The 12,537-nt window shown below is 45.4% G+C and overlaps 1 protein-coding gene across 4 annotated transcripts in view; it reads left to right on the plus strand.

Moving 5' to 3' along the window:
* GLCE (glucuronic acid epimerase) overlaps positions 1-12,537 on the plus strand; it is a 58,863-nt gene that overhangs the window by 23,039 nt on the left and 23,287 nt on the right. The window contains exons 1-2 of one of the 4 annotated variants that reach the window (XM_083713153.1): positions 9,796-9,878; positions 10,654-10,823. The exons of 2 other annotated variants lie outside the window; for them this stretch is intronic. The gene's annotated coding sequence lies outside the window, so the exon portion shown is untranslated. Of the gene's footprint in view, positions 1-9,795; positions 9,879-10,653; positions 10,824-12,537 lie in introns of those variants that run through there. One more of the 4 variants, XM_083713151.1, reaches the window with a different exon arrangement.

Below are 12,537 nucleotides of genomic sequence, written 5' to 3' on the forward strand. Positions count from 1 at the left end.
TTTCAGTGGTTAATCCACACTTTCCTGTGCACTGTGAAACCCATGCTTTGCTTAGGCTTGTGTGAAGGGATGTCTAAATCCCTTCCGATTGGCTCCAAAGCCCAGAACGTCCTGTGAGGGGGGCGGCTGGGTTGGCTCTTGACCTGTTTGATCCCATTTTGGAGTTCCGAGATTCCAATCTTGGTGTCCCAATTAAAAATAGATTTATTGGAAGAATCTATTAGCATTGGTGGCATCAGTTTCTAAATAAGCTCGCCCACCTGTCACGAGAGCCGAGCAGACTGGTAACTGGGGAGTTGGCCTGGTTGGGGAGGCTGTTTCACCAGGGAAAGCTGTGCTTTGAGTCGGGTGGCCAAGGGGTGGGAGTCCAGCACAGTCCTCCTTAAAAGGGAAGGATTTCGCAAAGATAGGAATCTAGGAAGCTGCCTTATTCCAAGTCATGCCAGTGATTCATCAGATCTGTCTTATACCCATGATTCCCATGTGAGCAGTACTGACCCACAGGGATCACCCAGAGAGGCATGAAAAAGCAAGCGAGTAGCAGTGGGGCTCTGGAGGTGTGACCCTCTGAGTGCACTGTTCACTTTTTTTCAATTGACCAAGCTAGAACCTAGAGCGAAACACCTCCCTTGCTTCATATTTAAAGTTTCAGTGCTGTTGGCAATATCCAAGCTACAGTATTTCCTTTGGTCGCATTTGTTTCCATTCACAATTCTGAGTTTGTTGCAATTCACAGCGAGGTCACAAGATAGGGTAGTGGAGGAATAACTAATTGAGCTACAAAATGACATTGAGCTGAAGCCAAGGTTTTAAGAGTTTTGGTTGCAGAAGGGGAATTTCTGAATGCTATCCTGCACTATTGTCAGCGGTTTAAGAAGCTCAGTGTTGCATTTCCAACATCATATTTGATGAAATGTGGTTTTCGTGTGGTCATCCGACTTCTCTTCAAGCAAAGAAATCAGCTGCCAATTACTAAACATGGTGATTTAAGACTCCTGCTAAGTTACTTTAAACCAGATGTAGGGAAACCTTTATCACTTCAACAAGCCAATCCTGGACATTAAGAATTTACTGAAGTAGTTACTAAATGTGGTATCTAAGATTCTTGCTAAATAACTATCAGACTTGGAAATACTGGTATCACTTGATCAAGTTCCTCAGTTTTGTTGAATTAAGTAAACCAAATACTTACAACTGGATTTTAAATAAATGTGCAATTAATTGTTACTGTTCTGAATGGTATTGTGTTATTATCTTCTTAATGGCTTGTGCCAAACACTATTATGAGTGATGTTTTTTATAGCGTAGGGCCGGAGCTGTTTATGGAACCAAGGGTGACAGGGTTGCCATTAACAGTTTGGGAACCACTGGTCTACACTAAAGGACAGCGGCTTTTCAAGATTTTGGGCAGGAAGCATTCTTACCCCTACCTGTTGATGCTGGAGATTGAACCTCTGCCACTGAGCTGCAGCCAGATGCAGTGGGGGAGAATAGATAGGTGCAGGTGAAACAGGATTGGCGATCTCTGAACAAGCACAGGCCAAGGAGTTAGCTGTGTGCCAAGAGTAAGTGTGTGGTATGGGGCAAAAGCAATTGGCAGTTGTCAGCCCCACCTGCCCTATAAATTTAAACCAGTATCATACCACTCTAAACAGCCATGGCTTCCCCCTATATAGAATCCTAGGAACTGTAGTTTGCTAAAGATGCTGAGAGTTGTCGTGAAGCCCCTGTTCCCCTCACAAGAGTGTCAATTCCCAGAGTGGTTTAACAATCAGTCCTCTTCCCCAGAAAACCTTGAGAACTGTAGCTGTGGGAAGGGGGAACAGTGCCCTGCTAACAACTCTCAACATAAGATAGTCCAGAGAATTGCAGAGCTGAGGCTCGTATCTGTGAGCTCAGCTTCCATTTCCAGCAACCCCTCACTCTTCTTCTCACTTTCCTCATCCTACATTGTGGAATTCCTGCTTCTCTCCCTGCCACACTGTTGTTTCTTCTCCAGGCTTGCAGATCGACTCTTTGCAAACGGCTTAGAACGCTTAGAACACATCGCTCATTTTCTTTCCTTCGGCATAAAAAAACAAGTCTAAGCAAGACTGTTCCAACATGTGTGCCTGGAAATTTCCACAGAGACTAACTCGTTGTCTTGCCTCATGGCTTTGGCTCAGCAGTTTCCCTGGGAAGGTGGGAGCCTGTCTGGATTTGCAGGGGCAGCGTCCAGGCTGACGCTCCTCCTGCAGTTCTTCTGGAAACTGCCACGCCGCTATATTTCTGGAATGAGAGAGATTCTTAGCACAAAGACCCTGAAAAGAGCAGTATTTGAATTGGGGTGGGGAATCCTGTCTTGGTAATGTAAGGCAGCGCTGCTTCTCTGAGATGAATGGAAGCTCTTGCCGTTAGTCAGAGACTGGTGTGAGGACCGAAGTCTATCAGTCTAGATCAGTGTTTCCCAACCTTGGGTCTCCAGCTGTTTTTGGACTACAACTCCCATCATACTTAGCAAGCAAGACCAGTGGTCAGGGATGATGGGAAGTGTAGTCCAAAAACAGCTAGAGACCCAAGGTTGGGAAACACTGGTCTAGATAATGGGGGCACCTAACAGTTCAGGCGCTTATAAGAATGGAGGCCCTGTTGTAATTCTGTAGAATTTCAAAGGAAACCAAATATAGCTGATGCTATTTGGAAAGACCAAACATTTGCTATGATGGTGGTCCTATATGGAAAGACCAAAGGTTCGCCCACACATAACTAGGGCGGTGATGGTTCCTAAAACCAAGGGGAGAGGAGGGAGGGAGAACCAACTGATGAAAAGCTCCCTTGACTGGAGGCTATTATTAACTTTCTGCATAGCAGCCTTTTGCAGGTTCGTTGTCACTTGTCGGAAGGCAGGACACATTTTGAAAGCAACTCTGCTAATATTAACTCCCCAACCCCAATATCATTTCAAGGCTGGCTCTTCAAAGTGGTTTTTCCCCCCTGGTACATTATGAAATGAAAATATTTATGTATTTATGCTTTCTGAGTTGTCAGCAACTCTCCCTATACAGTTCTTTTTTCTTTTTCTTTTACAATCAGCATTTTTCTCTTTTGGAAAGGTCATCCAGGCCAGCATATTTATTCACACTTCCCTGAGGACTTGAAACTTATCTGCCCTGTTTTGGAAAACCTAATTTGTTTTGCTGGACCAAGCAAAGCTCAAGCCAAATCCTGCATCTTCTATAGGAGTTGCCATTGACTCCCAAGTGCAAGCAGGTAGTGGTGTTCCACATTTCATTTATTTATACATACATAGCATATTTATTTGTACCACACCCTTTCTTGGATAGAATCACAGATGGCCTAAAAATACTTTTAAAAATTAAAATAAAGCAGCCTCGCAAATAACCTTAGTTAAAAACATATCAGATGCCATCGAACAATCTCATAGCAGCAGTAGCAGAAACTATACTGGAACTGCCGACGTTCTGTTTGGTAGACAGGACCTGGCTTCTCTCTCATAGGAACATAAGGTGAGGTTGGCTGCTAGAACAGACCAATGGCCCATCTAGTCCAGCATCCTGTTCTCAGAGGCCAACCAGATGCCCCAATGGGAAACCCACAAGCAGGACCTGAGTTCAAGGGCCATCTCCTCTCTTGTGGTTTCCAGCAATTAGTATTCAGAAGCATTGCTGTCTCCAACTATGGAGGCAGAGCATAGCCATTGTGGCTAGCAGCAGCCTTTGATAGCCATCTCCTCTGGGAATTTGCCCAGTCCTATTTTAAAGCCATCCAAATTGGTGGCCATTGCTGCCTCCTGCAGGAGTGAGTTCCATAGTTTAACTGTGAGTTGCATGATGAAGTCCTTTCTTTTATCCTTTCTGAATCTTCAGCTTCACTGGATGTCTCTGAGGTGTTATTTGAGGAACCTTGCCTTTATCCACTTTCTCCATGTTGTGCATAATTTTACAAACTTCTGCCATGTCTCCTCTTCTCAAACTAACAAGTCCCAATCGCTGTAACCTTTCTTCGTAGGGGAGTGACTTCATCCCCTGGATCATTTAGGTCTCCCTTTTCTGAACTTCCTCCTTCTTCTGCATGCCTCCTGCCACAGAGATCTGCCTGCGGCTCTGCGGTTTGAGCCTCGCCCACAACAATCTGAGCTCCAAAGCGCTTGTTCTCAGCAAGTGGTTCAACTTTAAACTGCTAAATTTTAATGCTCCCAGATTCTTTTCAGCTGCACAGAGGAGCTGTTCCTGCAAAGTCTGGGTGTGTCAGCGGGCTGGAGCTCAGCTTACTCCAAGTTCTGTGCACCTAGTCATGATTCTGCTAATGTAGAGTTCATGACTAAATCCTCCTTTTAACCAGCTGGCAGTTGATCAAGATTCCTCTATCTCTGTGTGTATGTGTGTGTCTGTGTCCCAACCCTTGCTTAATTTCAAAGTTATTCCTGGAAGTAGTCCTTCGGCGTTTGCATAACTCCATGTGTGTCGCTCTTGGGCATATTTGCTAAATGGCGAGGCAAGAATCTTTACTAACTTTCTTAGCTGGAGGAGGTTTAATTAAAAAGCTGCACACAGTGATGGATATGGTGCATGCACGATGGATAAATTCTTGTATAATTTCTGAGAAGTTTTCGGGCTCTCCTGCCAACAGGCGCATTTATAATTTCCCTCTTTCTTTCTTTTTTGCCCAAAGTAACATTTATGTGATCAAGATTACGGATGGAGACGTCGCGTTGTCTGTTCCAGCACATATTTTTGCATGTATTTTTGTTAGGCTAATGATGCTCTTACGGGGGACTATAGAGCGGTCGTTAGGCATTGGTTTGCAATCCCCTCCAAGCTTGCAAATCGATGAGCACTAAATACAGTGCAACACTTTGCCTCCTCCAGGGGAAAAGGGCAGCAGGCTTAGAAGTGATCAGGTTAGCTCTTTTTCTTTTTTGCCAGTAAGCAGTGGTAGTCAGGAGCAGTGTGCCAGTTGTTCTGGGAAGAGGCATCGTACTGTGAGCAAGTGTGTTGGCACAAGCTCTCGAGTTCTTCCTCCCCTCTGCATCATTCAATATAGATAATCAAGAAGACAAATAAAACTACCTTCTTTCATTGACAGGAAACCTACCTTAGCTTGGCACTGATCTTGGCGGATGCAAGTGGGTGAGACGTGCAGTGTAATAGGGAGGGGCACGTCTGGATTTTGCTTTTTGCCGGTCCTAAGTTCAGTTCTCCATACTGCCACATCAGTTCGCATTAAAAAAACACTCACAAAAATTCATCGGTGCCAATTTTCCTGAGTAGAATTTCCCTATCAACATTTCAGTGCAGGTTATCCTAATAATTTTTTTTACATTCAGTTTTGCCTAATATTCACATTGATGCAAAGCAATTTCCACCCAAACATTTTTGCATGTTATTTTTGCTAATATTTGCATTTTGTGCACAGTCCCCCCCCCCCCCGGTTTATTGGCATCTTTGAACTATTTTGAATAAAAATTGAAAGTGTGAATTCTGAAGGATGGCTGTGTTTAGGTTTGCATAGTGTTTCAGAAAATGTGAATGCAGACTGAATTTGGGTTTTTTTCTCCCATCCCTACAATGTAACAGAAGCATTCAGTAACAAATATCACTCAATCTCTTTCAAGTGGAGTTCCTACAGGTGTCAGAGATGCTGGAGAAGGGCCATACAGTAGCACAGAGCACCTGCTTTGCATGGAGAATGTCCCCAGTGTCTCCAGGTAGGGCTGGCAGAGCCCTTGCCTAAAAGTCTGGAGAGCTGCTGCCAGTCAGTGTAGACAATACTGAGCTAGATGGACTAGTGGCCTGACTCAGTAAAAAACAGCTTCCTGCGTTCTACTTTAACCTTGGCACCTTAACCTACGTGAACTCTTGCCTACTATATCATTTATGGAATTTCTGTACTCACCCTTCAACAGTGTGTGTATTTCTGTAAAATGCTCAAGAAACAAATGATCATGATTTCATTGCAATGATTTAAAATGGTTAGGAGGTTGGGAAGGCGCTCACACCAAAAAATTACAGCAGATGTCCATACCTTTCTCCACCCTTGAGGTGTCTGGATACTCAGTGGTCATCCAGGAGTAACTGAATGCCTACCATCTGTTTAAGCACCTTGCCCTAAAAAGAGGATATTGGGATCCTTGCAAAATCTTCTGGCTCTAGAGATGTTTTTTTCAAGGCATGGCCTCCCAGTGCCCCCCTGCTTCAAGGTACCTGGGACCCCACCATCCCTCCCATTTTAGCGGAGACTCCTGGACCAGATCTTATCCCACTCCATCCCTGCCCAGTGAAATAAAGCAAGCCACGATTTAGAAGGTTCTTTATATTGGCTGTAAATATGTATTTAGAATTCTTAAACAGCTACAGTATTTAAAAAGATCTGTGGGCTATGCTGCCTGGCAGAGAGAGACAGCTCTTGGATGCTCTGCCTTATTGCTAATTTCTGGATGTATTGGCCTATAACGGATAGTGGTAATTATTTGCAAGTTCCAGCGGTATGAATTATAGCAGCTCTTTTTATTAAAATGACACTTCAGTCATGAAAAATAATCATTCCATTGCTGGTGGAAAATTGGGAACGCTTTTAATTGTTCCCGAAACCTCTGCGATTACTGCAGAAGCAAATCTCACCGTAATGTAAAAATCAATAAAAATAATGCAATTTGTATCTGAGCGGAGTGCTTTAAGAATTCTTGATGCGCAGAGCACTTACACACGATCCAGCAGCCACGGGGCTCTGAATTAAGCGAAATCCATGGGCTTTGGAGGAAAAGGGGACCTGAATTGTATAAATTCTTACAGCAGTTATCTTTCTCATGCCTCTTATCTCCCCCCCCCCACCAAAAAAATACTTAAAAAAAAAAACACCTCCCAGTGTGCAAACAGTGTAAAGAAGTCTGCAGAAAGAGATAATTAAATGCATTGGCATGAAACCGTGGATTATTTTTCTTTTAAAAGATTGGCTTGCTTAGGCTTCATAACCCTTCCTTCTCCAAAATCCTCACGATGGGTAACAGTGCCTAAAAGAAGGTTTTAAAACATCAGATTTGGAAATTAACCAGACCGTAATAACAAATTGACCGGGTGGTTTTAGCTCACCCGCTAAAAGTATTTTGGAGAGGATATTACAAATGCTTCTCCTACGGTATATTCTCAGGGATGCTTACAGCCCTGTAATGTAGCCCAATATTATCCCCATCCTTCTGGGTGGCAGGAGGATGCAGTTGGGAGGCAAACCCTGTTCAAATGACCACTCCTTCCCTCCAACCTGTATGGAGTGGGACACAAGATTGCCCCCATCAGTGCAGTGTCAGAAAGTGTAGAGCTACTTGTGTGTAGTGCCTCTCCGTTTTCTGAAATTGTACCAAATGTGCAGGTGTTGTGAGTGGGCCTGAAAGGTGCTTTCTTCTCTCCTGCCCCCTTCACTGACTACATGCAAGCAGTCCTCGGCTGCATCAATGGCAGTCTAGTGTCCAGATCAAGGGAAGTACAGTGGTGCCTCGCAAGACGAAATTAATCCGTTCTGTGAGGCTCTTCATATAGCGGTTTTTTCGTCTTGTGAAGCAAGCCCATTGACAGCTTAGCAGATTAGCGCTATTAGCGGTTTAGCGGCTTTTAGCGATCAGCTGTTAAGCGGCTTATCAGCGGATCAGCTGATAAGCGGCTTAGCGGTTTAGGAAAAGGGGGGGAGGGGGAAAAACCCGCAGGAACTCGCAAGACATTTTCGTCTTGCGAAGCAAGCCCATAAAGAAATTCATTTTGCGAAGCGCCTCCAAAACGGAAAAGCCTTTCGTCTAGCGGGTTTTCCGTCTTGCGAGGCGTTCGTCTTGCGAGGCACCACTGTAATGGTTTCACTGTATTCCACCTTGGTCGGACCACATCTGGAATGTCGTGTCCAGTTTTGTGTGCCACAGTTTATTGACAAGCTGGAATGTGCACAGAGAAGGCTGACCGAAAGGGTCTGGGGTCTAGAAGGCAAGCCTTTCTGACAGTAAGACCTGCTCCCTTGGAAGGTGGTAGATTCCTCTCCATTGGAGGTTTCTAAACACGGACTGTCATCTCATCACTTCTTTAGTTGTGATTCCTGCATTGCAGGGGGTTGGACTAGATTAACCTTTCTGGTCACTTCTACTCAACAATCCTATGATTCTGTGCTTTGCCTCCTGGGCCACTCACAGGCTGCTGGTGCTGGCAAAGGGATCTGACTGTGATTTTATTGGTATAGCACACAGGTGATTTCAGGAAGTATCCAGCAAAGTACAACCGTACCTTGGTTCTCTAATGTAATCCGTTCCGGAAGTCGGTTCGACTTCTGAAATTTTCGAAAACCAAAGTGCGGTTTCTGATTGGCTGCAGGAGCTTCCTGCACTCAAACAGAATCCGTGTTGGACGTTCAGCTTCTGAAAAACATTAAAAAACCAGAACACTTACCTCCTGGTTTTCGTCGTTTGAGAACCAAGGTCTGACTGTACCTCTGTTAGCACAAACATTTCCATTTCTGTAGCGGAACTGCCTCTTCTCTCCCTGTGTGCCCCTCCTCAGATTTGTTGGTGGGACAACCTAGCACAGATTTTGAGGTTGTGCAGCAAGAGAGAAGGGGGCATTCCTTTGTGCTAACAGAACTACTTCTGTGGGATCCTGCCCTTTTTAATATCCACTTTATTATTTTATTAATGCATTGATATCCCACCACTGTCTCCAAGGAGCTCAAGGCTGTGTGCATGGTTCTCCCCTTCCTCATTTAATTGCCACGACAACCCTGTGAAGTAGGTCAACTGAGAGCAGTGAATGGCCCAGGGTCACCCAGTGAGCTTTGTGGCCAAGGGGGGATTTGAACCTTGGTCTTAGTCCAGCCCTCTGGTTTTAGTCCAGCCCTCTAATCGCTACAGCACAGTGACTCTCACCCTTGCACAGCCGTGGGTGGGGAGGTAATGTGCCTTGGTGGCAGAGTACAGGATTTGTACAGAGAATGTTCCAGGCTAAATTGTCTACATTGCTAGCAGGGGAAGACTTTGCTCAAGACCCTGGGAGAGAGCCGATCCTGTTCTGACTCAGGAGGGATTTGCATACAAAAGGTCTGTAGCCTTCTCCATAGCATCTCCAGGTAGACCTGCCAAAGCCCCTTTTCTGAAACCCTGAAGAGCAGCCACCACTCAGTGTAGACCATGGGTAGGCAAACTAAGGCCTGGGGGCCAGATTCGGCCCAATTGCCTTCTAGATCCAGCCCGTGGACGGTCTGAGAATCAGCATGTTTTTACATGAGTAGAATGTGTGCTTTTATTTAAAATGCATCTCTGGGTTATTTGTGGAGCGTAGGAATTCATTTTTTTCTCCAAAATATAATCCGCCCCCCACAAGATCTGAGGGACAGTGAACCGGCCCCCTGCTGAAAAAGTTTGCTGACCCCTGGTTGTAGACAGTACTGAGCTAGGTGAACAGAGATTCAGTAGAAGGCAGCTTCATCTGAATGTCATTTTTCAGCAGATTTCAGAGCAGCCCTTAACGCTGGAGGTTTGAAGGACCAGCTGCTCTTCAAGGAGTTTGTCTCCCCATCTCTCTCCAGTGGCAGTGCAGATTCCCACAATGGAGGTGACTCCACCCTGTAGTTTACTCATTCTTAGGAGGCTTCTGTAACCTCAGGCACAGGGGGCTGGTTATTGATTGCTTTTGATGCCTGTCTCTTCCTCTCCCCCCCCCCCCCCAAACTCAAATGCAGCAGGACGTGCTGCAGTATCATAGCTGAGCATCTTTTGAGCAGCCTGTAAACAAGCCTTTTGTTTCCAGAGATTTCCAGGCAACTTCAAGGTTAAGATATTGAGCTGCTAAGTAACTCCCACACATTCAATAAATGCCACCTGTAATATTCCTGGAGGGAGGCTGGAACCTCCGGTAATGTATTCATTCCCCTTCCATTCAGTTTAAGTGACAGCTGTCATTGCAGGGTGCGTGTGCCCATCCCAAGCAAGCCCATTCGTTGAGGTTACCTGTGGCCACGATGCTAATCCCATCCCACCCCCACCCCTGGCTGTTGCTGCTTGAGTAATTCTTGGCACTTTGGCAGCTGCTGCAGAGAGAACGTGGTGGCCTTATTGTTTGCAAGTGACTAGATGTGCACGGAGGTGTTTAGAGCATGGAGTGAACTTAACCAGAATGTAAGAAGAGCCTTGCTGGGTCAGGCCAGTAGCCCATCTAGTCCAGCATCCTGTTCTCATACTGGCCAACCAGATGCCCCAATGGGAAGCCCACAAGCAGGATTCGAGCACAAGAGCCCTCACCCCTCCTTTTGGTTTGCAGCAACTGGTATTCAGGGGCGTTGCTGCCTCCCAACTGTGGAGGCAGAGCATAGCCATCCTGGCTAGTAGCCATTGATTGCCTTCTCCCCGCTGAATTTACCCAGTCGTCTCTTAGAGCCATCCCAGTTGGTGGCCCCTGTGTGAGTCAGTTCCATCGTTTATACTACGTGAAGGGCTTTCTCTTCTTTGATCTGTCCTGAATCTTCATTCAGCTTCATTGGATATCCACGAGTTCCAGCGTTATGAGAGGAGAAAATCTTTTCCCTATCCACTTTCTCTGTGCAGTGCATATTTTTAATAAATTTCTTGCATGTTGCCTCTTGCCCTTTTCTCGTGCAAAAAGTCCCCAACGCTGCAACCTTTCTTCACAGGGAAGTTGCTCCACCCACTTGATCGTGTTGGCTGCCCTTTCCTGAACCTTTTCCAACTCTACAATATCCTTTTTGAGATGTGGCGAAAGGAATTTCTCCCATCAGCTGTTTAGATAAACCTGGAACGAAGCCAGCCTTACCACTTGCTGAAGAGGAACCTACATCAATGTGTAATGCCCTCGAGATGTTTTGATCTACCATTCCTGTCCCCCCAGCTGCCCCACGGGTTGGGGGGGCTTGCATCTGAGCTCACTCGATGGGCCATTTTGGCAGGCGAATGGAACACCCTACTCCTCAGTCACATGATGTCATGGCGACGCCCCCTCGGGTTCCACCTTGAAAGGCAGGTGGCATGGTATACATTGAAGAATGCACAGAATAAGCTTTATAAATAGCAATAATAGGTGCAGCTTTGCACTCCTTGGAGGGCACTTAATGAGGTTTACCAAGGCGGCTGTTTGGGGACTTGCGCCTGGTCTATAAATAGGGGTGCAGCGAAGCTGACGAAACAGCGCTAAGGTCTTTCATCTGTTGCGGAGACTTCCTTCATCAATCTCCGAAGCAACAATGTGGTGCTTTGCTGGCTTCAAGGGGGCCTCGTAATGCATTTGCAAGCAGCTGGCAGAGTTTGGCGTTCTTGTTTGTGCCATTAGCAAAAGGGGGTGGGGGGCTTAATAGTCTAATCCATCTGGAGAGCAAGTAGATTTATTAGGCTCCACACTAAATGGGCTCATAATTACGACAGCCATTTCCGCTCACTCCCATTTCCCACCCCCACCCCCCAGTACATGAACCAACATGGTTCAGAATCTCGCAGCAAGGAAAAAATTGCACATAATTTGCAATTTTGACAAGGATTAGAACCTCCAGCCACATTTTATATGATTTGGCATTTTTTTTAATGACACATACAACAGAGCCATCATTTTCAAGACAGCCCTGGCAAATCTGGAACCATACTTGCGAACCAGATAACACTGATACAATCTTCTTTACTTGAACTTTGTTCTTTTAACCTAAGTGCAACTGTACTCATTCTGTGTGCTTATAGTTTTGTTTTTCATCTTTTAATTTTCACCTGTCGTTATCCCTGTCCTCTTCTGTTTTCTATACGTTATAAAACGAAATAAGAAAAACTTACAAACATAAATAAATAAATAAATCTCACAGCATGTTAGATAGGCAGCAACTGAGTTCAAAGAAAGGAGTCTCCCATTTGTCTGAATACTTTGTGGCTCTGTCTGCACAGAGGTCCAGTGTTTTGAGTTGGGCACCCCCAATTTGCACTTTGTGTTTCTCAAGGTGACTGGATTCTAGCTGTGGTGGTTTGGAATTGTTCACGTTCAGTTTTAGCAATAGCTCAAACCACCCCTTGAGATCTAGACGCTGGGAAAAGAGCATTTCAATAGCATTGCAGATTTTTTTGATTTTTTTTTTAAGATGCCTCAGACCGGAGTTGGCAACATTTCACTGGCCCTGAATTTATACACCTCGGGCCTAATGTCTGTTGGAGTGCGATCTTAGTGCAGTGTTAATGTGTCCCATGCTGGCTCTGTGTGTGTGAATGAATGAATGAATGAATGGGCTTGAAATGGGCATTCGGCAGAGTGCTTTGACAGAGCAGGTGGAGGTTTGCCAGAGGAGCAAAATGGGTTTACCTGGGAGGAGGGAATTTTTCGCTGTGGAACAGGGTTGGGCAGTTTTGCATCTTACGCAGGTGCTCCGTTCCCAGGGTTCTGCATATATGTAAAAATTTGTATAATCAAACCACTCCTAGGCAAGCATCCCTCACCTTCTGGAGCCAGCCACTGAGTGGGCCTTGCCCCCCACCCCAGCAAGGCAGAGAGTTTAAAAGCTCTTTTTTTTCTTTTTTTTTTTGCATAG

Source organism: Podarcis gaigeae (genome assembly GCF_964106915.1).
Source record: "Podarcis gaigeae genome assembly, chromosome: 14".
In the NCBI taxonomy this organism is placed as follows: domain Eukaryota; kingdom Metazoa; phylum Chordata; class Lepidosauria; order Squamata; family Lacertidae; genus Podarcis; species Podarcis gaigeae.